The 17549-nt window shown below is 40.4% G+C and overlaps 1 long non-coding RNA gene across 1 annotated transcript in view; it reads left to right on the top strand.

The window, feature by feature from the left end:
• The first annotated feature begins 540 nt into the window (after positions 1–540).
• LOC117484965 overlaps positions 541–17549 on the top strand; it is a 51225-nt gene continuing 34216 nt past the window's right edge. Inside the window, exons 1-2 of the long non-coding RNA XR_004556180.1 lie at positions 541–656; positions 7104–7211. This is a non-coding gene — a long non-coding RNA (uncharacterized LOC117484965). The remainder of the gene's footprint in view (positions 657–7103; positions 7212–17549) is intronic.

Below are 17549 nucleotides of genomic sequence, written 5' to 3'. Positions count from 1 at the left end.
TCTTTTTATTATATATTGAAGACTATGTTGCATTTTTGGATAAGCCTGGGACTTTCATTGTCAACGCTGAAGCTATTGTGCACATGACAATACAACCTTTGAATGTTTGCATAGAAACCAATGGGAATAAATTAGAGCGAAATAATAACATTCTTTTTTATCCCAACAGCCTTTTATAACAACTTTCAAAACAACACATATCCCATATACTGCTTTTCTTTTTCTTTTCTTTTCATGATAATATTTCCCAATAAATAAAGCTAACACCTGACCATGCCAGGTTATGCCTAAACCAAATATATATGCATCCTTATAATATGATGTCAATGGACAGTAGGCTACATTAAGGGCATACAATAAAGAACATAGTTTTACATGTTTGAAATGTGGATATTAGTGTAACTAATGTGTTATATTTTGTCCCTGATCAAGGCAGAATTCAATGTATTGTATTATGACTAATAAAACGGTGCCTGTACACTTTGTGCTCTGCAGATATTTCAGTCCTGCACCTCCTTTTGTGTTGCAGGAGCAGCCTTTCCTCTCCTCTGCCTGCCACAAAGGACAGATGAAGCCATAGCTGCTGCTGGTGTCTAATCAACAGAGAAGATCCGCGCCAAACTCCACAGCAATTAAGAGCTACATCTGAACAATGTGTAAGCAAACAAATCTGAAATCTTTCCATATCGAAATGCGGGCTGAGGTTTGTAGCAGTTTGTTCTGAAAACGGAAAAAGCTTCCTTATGCATCCAACCCGGAGCACAGAGGCCTGCTAGCTGCTTATTGACACCATGGTTCATTGAAAGGAGCACCAAGCAAATCCGATCCTTCTCTCTGTGAAATGCACTGAGGGAAAAAAGAGCGAGGAGGAGAGGAGAGGGAGGATGCTGCAGGCTCGGTATCTCTCACGTTGCGCCTTGACTCTTCGAAGGAGAATGTAAACTGATCACACCCAAATCTATTTTTGGGGAAGAAATTCAATTAAGGTAATAAATTAAAGATAATCGGCGCAAACGTTGTAGTGTAAACTCACCAATGCCAAATATGTCTTTTTACATCAATGAATTATTCAGTTTCCACGCAGCAGAGTATTTCGTTTATGGAATTAGTATTTCAAAAATCTAAATAGAATTAGAAAATCCATATAGTAATGATTTATTAATCTGCTTTTGACGTAAATAAAGTGCTTATTTCTGGGAATGATTAGCTTTTCCATTTCAATGCAAAGGTGAAGTTAATATGATAAATGCACAAATTGATTGCTTTGATACGAGCTAATGAAAAACAACAGTTAAACCATATTTATGCCGCAGATAATTAAAGCATATTATAGGTTTAATAAATAGATTAATTATGAGTGAAATAACGAGAATCAATTTGTTGTGTTTTGCAATTTAATAAGGGAGGAAATGCATTTTAATTTTTTGAAAGGGAGTGGATACAAAATGCATTTTTTTTAGAAAGGGGGGTGGGTGCAGATTGTGTGGAGTTAATTAATTGTAAATGGTGAGTGTGAATGGTTCCGGGTTTACGTTACGTTACTAGGCCACGCTGTAGGCCTATCACATTATGGGGTGTAGTCTCCGTTTTGCACTTTATTCCATACCTCCGCCTGCTGATGTATATCATCTCAGCAGCAGATAGAATGAGGAGTTAAATGTCACCTTTATATTCTGATTAAATACAGCAGCGTGTTCTGGTTGCATCATGTTTTTTCTGAGTTAATTTTGCAGCAGTGCAGCAGCGCTTTATCCTAAGCCACCTCTGCATCGTGGCTTTTCTGCCCCGTTAGTGCGTAAACGGAGTAAATCATTTACGGTCACCCGCTTTTATAGCCTCGTGGTGTAGCCTACATTTCATTAGATACTTCCCACTCCAAATGTGAAATAAACGCTGCAGTATCTCTCTCTTTTTCTCCCTGCCTACATGATTCCTCGCTGTAAATGTCGAATAAGATGACCTTAATTTGAGACAAAACACCTCCAAAAATGTATGGGCCTCGCATTATCTATTTACTTATTTATTTTCTCAATGTGTTTTATTATTCTCGTCCTGTGCACCCTCCAAACGTTAAGCCAATGTGTGTGTTTTGTTCACACGGCAGCTTCTCCCTGCGATTTTATTTTTAAAATATTAGGCCGAGGTGGGGAGAATTATAAACGACTGTGCTCTTATCTGCTCCCTTCACGTATCCAGGATCACAGAAGCTGATTAAGAAAGAAGTCACAGCCAACGCTGGATTCATAATGATTTGGAATAATGAATCCTTATCTCCCCTCTGCAGATTATCAGCCTTTCAGCTCGCCATGTTTTGTTACATGGGATAATTTATTGCATCTAATACATCACAATGAATCTGATGGGGGAAAGTGATGGCCATGTTAGCAGAGAGGCTGCTTTTTTATATCCCGGGGCAATGAAATGCCTTTACGATTTTTAATTGGTAAAATATAAGGGGGATCTGATAAAAAAAATAGTAAAAAAATAGAAGCACAGAGGTATAATCTTGCCTGCTAGTGTTCCAGCAGCACTCTGCACTATAATTAGTGTGTCAATTTCAACCTGAAATTAACAGCATCGACCTGCCATCTCTGCCTCCGCCGGCGGAGTCAGCTAGATCCTAATTTCGCATGATTTATTTTTCACCAAGAAGAGATAATTAATCATAAACACTGAAAACAGTGCAGCAAAGTGGAGATAACAAAATATTTGCATCTAAAAAGATTCCATGAAGCTAATTCGTTTCCAGAACCCCCTCCATCCCGAGCCCACCTGATCTAGCTGCAGTTCTCATGAGTACCTCCATGATTTTTTTTTGGATTAATCTTTGGGTGGCGATGTGTCATTAATCACCACATAGGGTGGGGGGGAACGGAGACATGTGGCCCCCTGCATAAATACCAGCTACAGTGTGGGGAACTGTAATTGTTGGATTTTGGATCATGTGCATGAGGCTGTCACTGTTGTTGGGAAATGTGCCATCTTATTTATTTATTTTTATTTAAAGGGGAGGGAGGTGCAGCCTGTTAGCCTGACAACCAGCAGGATGCAATGTGCACTAGCTAATATAATAATAATATTAACTATATATTGGTTATTATTATTATTATTGGATAATCATTCTTTGTTTGGAACTCGTCCTTGGCACAGTGCCCGTGCAGCTCTCATTTTTTGGATGGCGCTATGTTTAAACTTGGGCATGCTCACCGTGCCAGGATAAATTTGCATTTTATTTGCAGCTGTAATTAGCTGATCAGCATCTCTCTGTCTCTCTCTGCCCATCTTTCTTCTCATTATGATTTTGTGTTCCCACCGCCTCTTTCACTGCCTCCCCCCAATCCCTCATTTTCCAATGTCCTGGCAGCACCACCAGATGTTTATCTGCTTTATACCCTGGGACACTGCCATGTCAAATAAACCGGGGATGGACACTTGCAGGCGGCTGGGTATCCAGGCAAGCCCCTCCTCCTCTCTGCTAAATAATCCTGGACTGGGTGGCCACTGGGAGTCCAGTCAGGGTTTCATATGGAGGAAAAAAAACAACCACATCAGGTTGGTTATACTCCAAAATAGCCTGATTTAATTCACCCTGAAAGAAAATCTTTTGTCAGCCATATATAGGGCCGATGCTGCGGCCTGATACTGCAGATAGAGATGTGGAGATGAGCTTAATGAGATGCGAGGCTGGGGAGTTGGGGGACAAACATCCAGTCAGGAGTCCTCCCAGGAGACAGCAGCACAATGCGCCCTGCCTGTTATCTGCAGGGGAATGTACTCTCCCTTTAATGAGCAGTCGTTTATTAAAAACACACACTCTCTTAACCTCATAATTGAAAAATGGCTTTCTCAGGAGCGCCTCGACCCCCCACATTGCAGCTGCTCGTATACAGTATAGCTATCTCACTGTAGATCACCTGTGTTGCAACAATCACAACAACACGTCAGAGGGTTTCACCGAGTCCCCAGTTGGCCATGATATACAAATATTTATCCACTGATAAGAAAGCGCCACGATAGCAGATAACCTCCTCTTCCACTGCGTCAGGACTCTTTGTCTGTACAGTCCCAGCAATCACTAAATATTTCCCTTCCTCTTTAAAAACGTCTCCCTTTCTTTTTAATTTGTTGAAGAGCAATGCAGGGTAGATGGATTTTTTTAGTCCGCCCCGGAAGTTAGCATCCTAAAGCCTCCCTCTCCAAAAAGCAATACCATTTTTTATTTGATTTTGGAATATTGCTGAAAAAAAGCTCTGTGGCTAACACGTTTATGATACATACACGTTTTGTTCAACTGGATAATCTCCAAATATTTACACCACTTCAATGATTTTTTTACATAAATGCAATCGACAGAAACAAGAAGCTAATGTTAGGCTAAAGGAACTACTTCAGGGTCACATGACTTCACTGCTAGGCTAAAGGTGGCTAATGTTTGGCCTAATGGCGTCTCATTTAGTAACTTGTTAGCAACCGCTGGTTTCATGACAAGCTTCAGACATTCACCAGTGGGGTATTTACCGACATATGTAATGTTGAAGAACAAAACGAGAACATCTCTTCAGCTTGTGATAACCACAGACCTTATTTCAGGAATCTTAAAACACATTCCAAAAACCTTGACTTCAACAAGGGAACTGGAATTGGTAAAATGCTAACTCATTCCCGGGTTTTAGGACTCATTCCCGCACCACTCTTTTAGGGGACTCCTTAAGCTGCTTTAGTCAATGCCTGTTTGTAGGGTTTTGGAGAAAAGAAAGAGAGGGGAGACGGGGAGTGGGAGGAGGGTTTCCCAAAAAAAAATGAATGAATGAATGAAAGAGTGGCTTGATTTCCCTCGCAATCCAAGGAACAAATAGCTAACATTTAACGTTTACACCCTGCCTGGAGACTCACTGGCGCTGCAGGGCCGAGCCGAGCCGGGCTAAAGTGTCCCGACAGTCTTTGGAGGGGTGTAAGTCTCGGGGTATCGGGTTCTCCAGTTCCCCTTTAAATGACTGTCAAAGAGGCAAATATCAAATTGCATGGGGGTCTCACCCTCCCCACCCCCTTGCACTCTTTTGCCAGCCTGGCACCAGTAGTGCGTTACTGTAATCTGATTACTTTTACAGGAAAGAAGGGATTTCCCGGGATTTCATTATTTATTTTCAACTTGTACATTAAGCTGTCATCATTGATATTGAAAACAGACATCAGGCAAATATTAGGCTTTTAGGAGTTTTATTTTGGAGGATTTCTTTTAAGGTCACTTTTATCTTTATCCAATAATTTATCATGCGTAATACATTTGTAGAGTTTGCCGCACTATTTACTGAAGTGAATTTAAGACATAAATAATACAATAAAGCATCGAAATGAAAGCTATAATAAGCCATAATCCATCGAGAGGTCACTTGATCTTTTGCTTTGGCAAATGTGGCAGAAACATGTTATACACATCTATTTGCTTTATTATAATGCCATATATTAAATAGATAATGGTGTAGATGTAAAGACACCTGCAGCACTGTAGCTAATCATACGATGCATGTAAGATACATCTATTTTACCCTTTCAGCACAGCTTTCATTTGAGTGTGCTTTTATAAGATACATTTGATCTAATAATAGTATATATCTTCTCACTGATTGTCCAATAGTGGAAAACAATATCACCCTCAGAAGAAAATCTGTTTCATCCCTTAAAAGGGCAGAAATCAGTGATGCTATTATACACACACTTTATCTACACAGATAAATGCAAGGTTTTGAAATGTCTATACTAATTTTACCCACTCCCCACTTTCCCAAATTAGACACACCGCCATGTTGAAAATAACATCCCTTTTAACAGTGTATAGCCTTATCTACAGAAGGCCTATGCATTGTCATTAATCTTCACCAGGCTAATTAAATTAATCCATCGCCTCTTGGCATTGGAATATAACGACCACCACTAAATCCTCTGCAGGATAACGGATTTGTTTTTAAAGAGTTTTCTGCTTTAGTAGCAAACAGCACCAGGCAGGAGTCATTATCAAGGCCATTCATTTAATATACCAACAGTTTAAGTACAATCATCAGACACTAAACATAAATTATTTATATTATATCTTACTTACACATCTAGAATTGGAGAGAGTTCATATATTATACAGAAACAATTACAAGCTATAAAAAAAACACCTGACACTTACAAAATACCTTAAAACTATCCAACCCTAACTTTTAAATGGTTAAAACAATGTATTGCATTAGTGTAAACACTGCTTTCAAATTGGTAAGATATTGTAAACTCATATAAATGACAAAGAAAAAATAATGGTATAAATTAAATACATTTCAAGTCCCCAGCGATTAAGTGTTTTTAACCTTTGACATATTTGCTTTACATTGAAGACAGACGCAAGGCATTTTTATAGAGTTATTCATCTCATTCCATACCTGAGGACCTATGCAAACCACATTAAAGCTGTTATATTTATGTTTTTTTACCCTATATTCCTGGTCTTATAAGTAGGGGGGAAATAAGTTGGGTCACACGGTCTGTCGTTGAGCATATTTACTTCACAACACATTAAACAGGCGTTGTGAAAGAGTGTAATTTCTTTTATATGGCAGCTTTTTAGGTTTCGCAGTGTGTTTCTCTGTAGGCGGAAGAAGGTTGCAGAGTTGTGGATTTGATTGACAGTGCGTCCGCGGGATCATGTTTAATCCCTGCCTCTCTCGAGCCTGCTCACAACTCATTTCACCACCGCGAGATGGGGGACTCAGATGGTTGCCGGGGCAACGGCGATAGTGCTAAGCCATTTCCATTTTCTGAGAACGAAGGGGGGGGGGGGGGGGACATTTGCAACAGAGGTCGTCACAAAGTCATTCACAAACACAGCAGAGGGTCTCATTACTCTGCAGATTACTCGTTACTTTACTCAGAAGTAATTGGAATTCATTGAATTATCGTTAGGGTCATCTTACTTTTCACAAAGAGTTTGAACAAGCTGAAACAGAATATACATGCAATACTGTCACAGTGCGGAATAAGAGGATAATAACAACCTTAAAACTGGACATTAAAGGGTCAAACTTGTTAAAACTGACATTTAACGCGTTTCCTTCCTGTCTGTTCAGAGACCGCCACCATCAGCATCCAGTGAGGACGTCCAGGAGAAGGTGAAGATGAACCGGCCTTTCTGATCAAAGCGCCGTCTAAAGCTCAAGGCTGGCCTTCCTACTCGGGTATGTTGCTTTATTCTGAGGACACACACACACACACATGACACACACACTTTGAGCGGGAATGTCTTCGCTATCAATCAGGGTGCACAAACCTGCCATCTTTCTTTTTGGCTTTTTAAATCGACTTCACCTGCATCTGGATCGTGCGCTGGCTCCCCGGGGTGTTAATGCGCTGCTTGTTAGTTTTAATGAAGTCACCTATAGCCCAGTGATCAGCGAGATCAAGGGCAGTTTTTTAAATAAGAAGCACGGCGGGCCTCCAGTAGACTGTTGGCTGCAGCTCTCCTTCACCTGGCTTCATTAATTCAGACTGTCTTTGCCCTTCGGTTGACACCCCTGTCAGAACACAGCCCACTCCTCTCTCCTCACTTTGTCCTGGCATCTGTGGTCTCTTCATTTTTATTTTCGCAACTTATTTTCTCAGCGCAGAGCTGCGGGCATCTGCTGTTTATTTGGTCTGTGTCTACACGATAAAGAGGAAAGTTAGGTGAAGGACAACAATCTGCAGGAGGAGACTGATCAGGAGGAAAATGATAATAAGGCTAATAAGGTATCTCTCCGCAGCACATTGTTGAAGAGTTTGCATGTCGCCTATGAGGCTGCTTAAATTAAGCCACATCCAGCAGGGTTTTTTTTATTTAAATATTGAATATGCAAACATGTTTGACAACGAATAGTGTAATTGCAGAAGATGCTTTAGGCCCGTCTTTAAAGGAAAAGCTTTCAAAATATTCAAACTGCCCTCCTTTCACATCACATTCCCAGCAGCTCCTGAAAAGCTGAAGTTAGAAAAGAGTTGATAAAGAAAAGAGGAGATCCACAGGCGCAGGAGATATAGAAGAGATGCTCTCGGGCTAAATAAAGCCTGACGCAGGCAACACATCTGATGAAAGGTCGGGATATTGTTTCAAGAGCAAGCAGAATGAAACTATTAGTTTCAGATTGTTGAGGGAAAATGGGTCTTTTATGCAGTTTAAACTTCAAGAAGAACGTTTATCAAAGAAAACAGCCACCAGATTTGGATTGGCTGTTACCTCACAACATATTAACATGTCATGAAATCATGCTGTATGCAGTCGTTGATATGAAATAACTTCTTAACATGGATGTAAACAATGCAGGATGTAATTTATTAAATCGGCATTTTGGATTTATAACATTTTATGAGGAAAAGAATTAAGAATGTAAATATGTTGTTTACACAAAAACTTTGCAGGGGCAGCTTATCGTGAGAGATAACATAACAACAAAACTAATTTCTATTTAGATTTCCTTCACTAGGAATTAAATAGAATTTCAAACAGATATTCTGAATACATTACCTTGTTTCGTTGGGTACTCTTTTTCCCTGCAAATGCCTCAGAGTATTAACTATGATCAAAGATACAAACCACAAAATACTAAAGCCTCTCTAAATCCAATTGAAACACAGTAGTATATTGAATACAGCCTTTTAGATTCAAGGGAACCTGATCAATAATTCCAAAAGTACATTAAACCGATTTAATTGAGATTCCCGAAATATGCTACATTCAAACATAAAAACTGAGGACTAACATAGACAGACTTTTGTAACGTTCAGGCCCCAGTAGATACTTAGCCCGCTGCTCATTAGACACTATCTGATAGCCATCACAAACTGTTATCCATGAAAACAGATTCTGTTATTGTTAGATCTCCTTGACCTCAAAGTATTTCTTCCAACGAAAACAACAGGTGGAAGATGAAAGGTGTGAGGTTAGACGTCAGAAAGTGCGCTGTTGTTTTTGTGACTCAAGTCCTACCTTTTAACCTCGCTTAAACTCGGAGGAATCTTCCTCTTGATGAAGTGCTTCCTCGTTACAGCCTGGTTGGCTTTTTAACCTGTTTCATGATGAAAAGGAGAAGCATATCCAAGGTAGGGAAGATAAACTGCATTTGAACTTTTGGAGTTCTATACGTAATCCAACATACATCGGCACACAATGTACAGGCTTAACTGATTTTGCTTCGCAACATGAGAGGAAAATAATCAGCAATCAGTACCAAAGTCATGTGGAAATCATTTCTTATCAATCGTCCACCATACAGAGGCAAACTGCTACCGTCTGTCTGCCTCAGCTTGTGTCATTTTACACGAAAACGGGAACAGATCGTAAAAAATAAAAGCCGTAATTTTCCTTTGATTGGTCTTATCATAGAGCAGTGATCTCAGATTGGTCTGACCCGTCATTAACTCACAGCGAAGAGGCATTTCAACCAAATCAAATGGACGTCATGAGTATATTGCTGTGTTTAGTGAATGAAAGACTGGACAATATCCAAATATCTCTATCAACAGAAAGGAACCAACCTCTGGTGAGGAGATAGCAACAAAAGCAGGTCGCCTTTTTTTTAGTATTCAGGGATGTCAACTTATCTGGTGAGAAGTCGAAGGAGATGGATGAAAGAGGAGACAGAGACTGAATAACTAGAAGCCCCCACAGGCATCTGCCACTCACCCGATGCAGATCCAGTTTGATTTGAACTCCTTTAATACTTGATTGTATTATGTGGAGCGTGATAAAAATAAGTCACTGTTTTCAGCCGAGAGCAACAAAATGTCAGTCAGCCAAGATATGCTAAAAGGCTTTCTGTGCTTGTGGCGGAGACACACAGATACAGAGCAGATTATGCTTTATTAGCTGTTCATGGGGACTTAATTGTGAGATCAAAGTTAACAGTGTTCCATCGGTGCGAGGCAGAGCAGATTTCATTAGGCTGAGAAATATCAGTGCAATAATAATGTCATCTGCAAACAGCAAGTTCACAACTCAGAGGATCTTAACAACTCTTTTTGGACAATTTTGAACAGGAAATTCAACCGCATACAGCCATTAGGAGAGAAAAATGTATGAAGGATGTATGCACACTAACAAAAAAAAAGTTTATAATACAGAAAACATCTCTAAATGACAAATGCAATCAGTTTTGGCATGATGGCTTCATCAGAATAACATGTTTTATTAGCCTGTTAAGCCCTGAGCCTATTTTACAGGCCTCAGACTCGAAAATGACATGCCCAGAATGAATGACTATATCTTCACTTCTAAAAGGGGTATATGAATAATCTTTTTCATCAAAGCAATGATAGACCTGTGAGTTGGCTGTAGAAGTGTCAGAATCAATTTAGATGTTGCTGTGTCAGAGTAAATTCAGATGGAACATAGTACAAACATGTAAATTATAATCTCCGCCTAAAAAACACCATTATTTGTAGTGAAAACCACCCTTGAATTATACGATAGTAGCCCAAAAACCTTTAGGGATCCAAACCACAATATTTCATAAGTACCCTGTGTCAAAATAAATGCAAATTTAGTGAAACTTGATTTCTTTTTGAATATTTTGGCACAGGCAGCTCCAGGCGGACTCACCTTTGGGTACATTTGGTTACCATCAGTGCCATTTCACCTTTCTCATGTACCACACTGTAAAACTCATTTTATTTCATTGAAATATCACTATAGGTATTCATTCCATCCAAATACAACTGTTTTTGACCTTTTTGGAAAGTTCAGCCTGACTTCTATCTCGCAGGCTGCCACTCAGACCTATGCATTACGCATGCATTACGCAGGGCTGTATCTCTGGAACCCATTGGTCAAATTGGGTGATTGACAACTCTTTGTAACATTTAGAGCCAATAGAATCGAGGGGCAGTTAATAAATCCATGTAAACATTACCATTGGCCAGTTAGAATGACGCACAGTCGCACACACATATATGCCCTAAAGCTGACGCCCCGGACTGCTAACCATGCTAAGCCGTTTATTGCCATAAATGTAATGATGGATTATCAGTAATCATTTCACACAGAGACATTGGATTAACCTTCAGCAGCGTTTTTATGCCCTTGAACACAACTTTTGATCAGAAAACAGCAAAGGTAAGACATATTTATTGTTTATTGTTTATTGAAACCGGAAGTTGTTTTCTTGCTCTTTCCTGGCTGCTAGTTCAGTAAGTTTTACTCGTCGTACAGTGATGAGACTTACACATATGGAATCTGTGGAATCTCAGCTTTCATATGATATGTCGTTTGTGCAGATAGTATGACTTGGAAAAGATCACGTTTGCCAGTTATGTGCTAAAGTAGCCGTTAGCCCCGTTAGCCCGTTTCGCTAAGTGCTGATTTAGACGCTTGGTGTTGGACTTCTGTTCCGTTTAGGTAAAAATGGTTCATATCGTCTGTTTGCTGAGTTTCTTCCCGTTAAGTGGGTATGCATCATTAATAGGTTGTTAAATGTTTAGAAGCCCTGAGACGCTGTTTCTTGCAAGATTTTGCGTCTGCAATCGGGCTTAACAGGTTTTTAGAAAGGCTAAAAGGAAACCCCAGTTAATGAAGACATGTTATAACACGTTAACAATAATTAAGTAAAAGTAACAATAATCCAGTTTAGAAATACTCCGTAACAAGTAAAACACAAAGATGTAAGTTAATAAAAATGGTGCAAAAAGAATGTTATCCAGTGTTAAAGCTATCCAATGCTGTAAGTAGAATGCAGGAATAAGTTAACTATGTACATGTAAGATAGAATAAGAGACAATACAATCGGTCATTTTGCAAATGTATTTCTCAAAGACATTGGCAGTGAAATCAGCATCCTGTCTCTGGCTGCAGGTTACGATGTGATTGACAGGATACAGACTTACATGAGACCCTCACAGGAGGAGAGGCAGACTGTTGCCGTGGCGTTGACCTCTTGTGACCCCTGCTGTAACGGTCCGGTCTCAGATGGCCGACTCATTTTTTACGTCTTATCTGACCGGCAACGTCCTTTCTGCCGCCTCAAACATCACGCACACACATATCGGATTACTAATATACATTTATAACACTCAGTAAAGTCAGCTGACAGCTCTCTGAGTATAATGAAGTACATTTACTCAAGCACCGTACTTAAATACAAGTTTTAGGTACTTTTTTATTTTACTTATATAAGATAAGAGGACTTTAGCTTGTAACATATTTCCACAATTTGTAACTGCAAAAAGTTAAATAAAAGTTCTTTATACCGTTGAAATGTCCATTCCAGACCAAAAATGTAATTTGAGGTTCATTTTGTAGTATTCTTTTTAAATGTTCACATATTATTAGGTTGAACATTTATGGAAAACTTAAAAGGGCAAGCCTTAAATACACCAGAAGTTCTTCTTAGTAAAAAACGTTTTTAAGGTGAACACAAAACTTCAGAATATATCTAATTTGTTGTTTTCCGAACTGCTGGATTCAACCTGTTGCAGCATCAGGACACATTGCTTACATATTTAGTTGCTGAAGTGTTTTTGAGCTTGTCCTTATTTGCTTTCCAGCCTGTATATTTAAGGTTAGGTAATAGGGTTATTTAGCGTATTTTTTGGCAATTCTAAACAGAATGTAAAAGTAACCTTTACCTGTGCACCCCCACCTTTGTTTGCCCTCATTGGACACACACCAGAGGCTGCAGCAGGTGATAGTGTTATACAGTGTGTGACAATGAGGCTAAATGATGGTGAATCAAAGAGAATTAGAAAGAGGGTGCAGATTGAGGGAATAATAGTGTTGTGTCACTCTGCGGTTTGGGACGAAAAGATGAAATGGGCTTTTAGTAGTGGAGGAAACTGAGGGAATCAAACACTTCCTGGCTTTAAAGTGGAAACAGCGGAGACTTCCTCCCTCATGCAGGTAGAGGAGGCACCATGAGGGAGGAACAAAGACGCAGAGTCTAAACACCAAGCTTTACGCCGTCACCATCCCTGTCTTGGAGGACACTGTGTGTGTGTGTGTGTGTGTGTGTGTGTGTGTGTGTGTGTGTGTGTGTGTGTGTGTGTGTGTGTGTGTGTGTGTGTGTGTGTGTGTGTGTGTGTGTGTGTGTGTGTGTGTGTGTGTGTGTGTGTGTGTGTGTGTGTGTGTGTGTGTGTGTGTGTGTGTGTGTGTGTGTGTGTGTGTGTGTGTGTGTGTGTGTGTTGGTCGGCCTCTCTTGGGGTGGTAACACACACCGCGCCGGTGCCGTTTGGCGGGGGGGCAAGAGGCTTTGCGGCAATTTCTGTGGAGCTCATTCCACAACCGGTCACAGGGTTAAGTGCCGCAGTCATACACACACATGCAGACACACACACACATATGAACACTGGAGCCATTGAGTCGAATGTACAGAGCAGACGCCACCGGAGTGGGGTTCCTCACACACTCACAAACACACACACACACAAACACACACACACACAAACACAAACACACACACACACACACACTAGAGATTGACCACACAGGCTGCAGAAGCTTTATGACTAACATCTTTTTAATTTCCATGAATTTCCGAGTCACTGTAGACACTGTCCTGATGTAATTAGAAAAGCAAGGAGCTGTTTAATGACAGGCGACCTATACTTAAAGGGTCGTTTCACCCAAAATATTAACTTTTTTTCACTTAACTCGAGTGATGTCGGCCTAAAGAAAGCATTCCCATACAACGCAAATTACTATTACATTTGATTTTAACATATTTCAAATACAATTCTTATCAAAGTCCACAGAAGTTTATGTATAGACTGGAGGGGTTTTGGGTGGATCGATGGGTCAAACTTTTATTTTAATTCATTCCATTTACACTAAACAATGTTTTGTTTTATTAAACCTTACCAATATTTCGTTGAGTTTGATTTTACAACTTTAGCCGTGTTAAAAACTGCGAGCAAAATCCAAGAGAACATTTCTCTAGTTTAGGAGAACGCAATTTAGTTGGATAAATCGGTGGCAGAGACAGGTATATCAGAACCATGCCAATTAAAACCAGAGTATTTGTTTGGCTAAATACTACTAGAGGTAAGAAGGAAATATGTTTTTATAATTTGGGTTAAGTGACCTTTTAAAGCCAAATACATCAGGTCAGAACTGAGAGGTTCGGTGACACAAATGTTGTTCTTGACTTTACAGTTTGACCCAAAAAATTGGTTTATCTTAACAGTCAATGTTCTCAGTAAGTGTGCGTGCGTGCATGCACGTGTGTTAGTGTCAGAGACATCTACTGTAGCGGGCAATACCACATTTTTAAATAATGTTTGCGGATAGATTGTTACACTTATTTTGGTCTATACTTGTTTCTGATTGGCTGGCAGGTTTTCAACACTTTAATTAAATCAAATACCCTCCATTGCCAGTTTATTAGGCCATGTTTTGTGTTAATTAACTGCAAACAGTTTGAACACAGCTTGTTTTTTTTTCTTCCTTTGGGTTGAGTGTCTAATGTTTTAGTGTGATGATATTGCATTAGATGGCATTACATGTTGGCAGACACTATAATCAGTACATTCAACCTCCATAATACTATCTAAGTGTGTTGAAACTGAAAATAACGGGCTCTATCCTTTTTGTTTATCGGGGTGACATACAGTAATGTCTGTTATTTCTTGCTGTGACATAAATCTGTCACTGGATGAAGTCATAGTTTAAGAGGTTAAACAACAATACTAATACTGTTACATGTACAAAGTATTGATTATATAGCCATTTTTATTGAGCAGATTACGCAGACGGATGTATCAAAGTGTTACAGTTGCACTGAGATGCGATACTATTACAGACCTGCAGCAGGATGGGGATTTGGTTGGATGTGTTGCTGCTCCAGTGGAAGCTGGTGTGGTGGTGTAGTTTGGCGGGGCTGCAGAGCATCTGTCTTTGTGTCTTTGTGTCTGGGGTAAACCCCTGCTGCTGCCGAGCTTTTGTCTCTTCCTGATCGGCTCTAATGCTGCAGCACTAATTGTTTAACACAGAAACACGTCTTTTCTCCCTTTAATGTTTTTGTTTTTATTGTCGTCGATGCATTTATTACAAAACCTTTGTGGATTTTGAACACACGCCTCCCTCCATCCCTCGCCCCTTCCCCTCCCTTCTTCATCATCATCCTCTCTCTCTCTCTCTCTCTCTCTCTCTCTAAAATGCCCGCCCTGAGAAAGAAAAAAAAAAGAAACTGTGAACATCAGCAGAAAAACGGATGTCTGGCAAGTTGCATCATTTTCAAAAACAAACAGTGTGAAACCGTGTTAGCCAGCCTATTAGCATATATACATAAAGACCGTGTGTGCGTGCCCGTCTCCAAAATAAAAGGAAAACACAAAAAGAGGCGAACGTTACTCTCCGCTACCCGTGACGGACGTTTCTCAAAGAGATAGCGCTCTGGGTAAACATGTGATCGCCGCAGATCCAATCAGCTCAAACAAAGGGGATAAGCAATGGAGCTGGGTGGATTTGCTCATGTGTGTGTCTGTGTGTGCACTGTAATGTAGGTGTGCATCTGTACCATAATGTGCCTCTGTTGTTCGTCGTAAAAGTGCAGAAGAAAAGAGAGAAAGAGGGAGCCAGGCACCACTGTTATCATTTGCATCATAATGGTACACTGATATGAATAGTGCTGCGTAGATGCTAAGCTCTTAACATGCATGGAAATTGCTTACCTTCAAGAAATGTGTCGCCACATTCGTGCTTATGTGCGAGTATTGTTTCGTGGTTTCATCATACTTTTTCTCATAACACAAAAAAGTCTAGGCGAGGTATCGTAGGAGTGATTTATAGACCGCTGGTGGAGATGCTGCCGCCTCCTGAATTAGGTAACAAAAAGGGAGACATTTAGGTGAATATTCTTTACATGTTGGGTTTGATTTCTTATAAGTTTGAAATGAACCGTCAAACTTTCCTCTGAGGAGAGGAAGACAGAGAGATAGCCTGGTAATAGTATACAGACAAGGCTGTCTTGACTAGACCTTTTTCTCTTTCTGAACCTTTTGTTATAACTCACAATGTAAATCCGGTTTATCACAACCTGGATTCAGGTTTTTCGTATGTTTGTCCATGTTTCAGCTGCTAGGAGAACATATTACTCCTTCAATGCTGGAAGATCTTTTCCAACAGGGTTAGGGTTAGGCATCATGAGTAAACAGACAGCTTAACATAAATGTAGCTTGTTAGCATAATAACATACACTCACTACAAGGGGACTCCGCTAAGGCCAAAGACCCTTTTGTGGCAATGTTAACAAAAGTGAAAGATATTTTTGTGTATTCACAACGTAATTCGTGTCCACACCGAAACTCATAGGAGTCTTCCTTAGCCCATGCCAAATCTTACCTCCAAGTTTCATGGAAATTAAGGACAGTTGTATTGCCGGTATCCTGTTGACAAACAATGGTATTGTTATTTTGGCAGGTATTTGGTGCTTTTTGATCTGATGCTGGCACAAGAGGGACATGAATACAACAAATGTATGGCAAATCAATCAGGAGATGTTGAAATATTTCAGTCTTGAATCTAGCAGTGTACAGACCAACAACTGCCATCACTCTGGTGATAGGGCTAAAAACTGTAGATATTGCACCCAAAGTTTGAAAAACAGGACTGTCCAGGACAATCATAACCGATTGAAATGAAAGCCAAAACATCACAAATGCGACCCAAGTTCTTTTTTACTTCTCTGTTTGAGATACTTCTTTCTGTCTCGCTGCTTTTAATCATTAGCTTTAATATCTTTGTGATGATTAACGCAGTGAATTTTGAAGAAGTGCCACAGAAATCAAGTCGAATTTTCCATTGTCAAAAGGCGTGAAAACATTAGAGGACACATCCAAAGACACAAAGTATTCAACAACGGGATCACCCCCCTCACTCCACCCTGTTTCCCATCCAACCCCCCCCCCCCCCCCCCCCCCTCCTTCCCTTTAGTACCCACCTCTGCCTCCTCCCTCCATCATCTCCCCAGGAGGCGACAGAAGCCCTGTACATCCCTGATAAGACCTTCTCGGAGGGACAAAGAAGGAGGGGGTGGAAGGGGGGAGTGGGGTAGGATGGGTGTTGGTGGTGCTAGTGGTAGAGAAAGAGTGGGGTTGGGGGTGGGGGCTTCAGGGTCACCTCAATGGCACGCTCCTGATAGCGCTATCAGCTTATGCTAATCACCAGCTAAGTGTTTCAGGACGAGAGGGAGCGGCGGGGCGCTATCCTAAAACATGCGCCTCCTACTTAACCTGCGCCATATCGCGATGAGCCCGGGCTCATTCAAACAGCCGGCACTCTTTATTTAAAGAGTGACAAGACACAGAGAGAGAGCGCGAAGGTCCAAATTGATTAATCGTGACACAAATTGATGTTAAGCGCCATCGCAGATACAGCCCCTCTCTTTTTTTGGGGGCTTTTTCAGGGTATTGTTCTGCCAATAATGGCGAGGATGGAAGGGGTGTCGGAGCCACTTTGGATGTCTGGCGTGAATACGGATTGTGTAATGTAATGTAAGGTGCCATTGTTACCTGGGCTTACTGTACATGACAAGTGAAAGATAAAGAATAATGCG

The sequence above is a fragment of the Trematomus bernacchii genome, unplaced genomic scaffold (genome assembly GCF_902827165.1).
Source record: "Trematomus bernacchii unplaced genomic scaffold, fTreBer1.1, whole genome shotgun sequence".
Taxonomy (NCBI): domain Eukaryota; kingdom Metazoa; phylum Chordata; class Actinopteri; order Perciformes; family Nototheniidae; genus Trematomus; species Trematomus bernacchii.
This window is presented reverse-complemented; position numbering and strand designations above follow the sequence as displayed.